Source organism: Crocuta crocuta, unplaced genomic scaffold (assembly GCF_008692635.1).
Source record: "Crocuta crocuta isolate KB4526 unplaced genomic scaffold, BGI_CrCroc_1.0 scaffold77, whole genome shotgun sequence".
Lineage (NCBI taxonomy): Eukaryota > Metazoa > Chordata > Mammalia > Carnivora > Hyaenidae > Crocuta > Crocuta crocuta.
The window spans coordinates 1,483,498-1,484,095 of NW_027532172.1; positions in this window are offsets into that span (position 1 = coordinate 1,483,498).

Consider the following 598-nt stretch of genomic DNA (forward strand, 5'->3'; position numbering starts at 1 on the left):
GGGAGCTCCCCTGCTCCATTGCTTCCTTCCCCTTCCTAACCCCCTCAGTCCTTGCACCTCTCACTGAGTGTGGTGGGGATTCCCCCATGGCCCACTGCAGAGTGGAAGGGAACCCTCCCCACCTGCCGGCCTACCTACTGTGCTTGAGAGCTCCTCCTCTGCTCTCTTCCCTAAGCTCCACCCCCCCACCCCCACCTCATTGACTGGGAAAGGGGCCGAGGCCCAGAGAGGGTTAGCACTTACCCAAGGTCACCCAGCTGGGCAGAGACAGACCTGTGTTTGTGGCCAACTCACCAACCCCAGAACTCAGCTGGTGGTGTCCGCTCCGGGGTCCTCTGCTTCCTGCGTTTAACTGTCAGGGTGGGGCTTGAGGGCCTTGTCTGGAACTGGGTAGGGGGAGTTCCACAGGCTTTCCAAGTCCCTCCACACTGCTGGAGGCCTCAGACAGGACTGAGTGGCTAAGCCCCCTCCCTGGCTCCTTCCCAGGTCTCTTGTCCCTCCTAGTCCCTCTTCCCCAGTCTCCTCAAGCTGCCTTAGACCTCAAAGGAAGTCTGGCTGCTGAAGGGGAGATGGGGAGGGAGGGCAAGGAATACTTCTA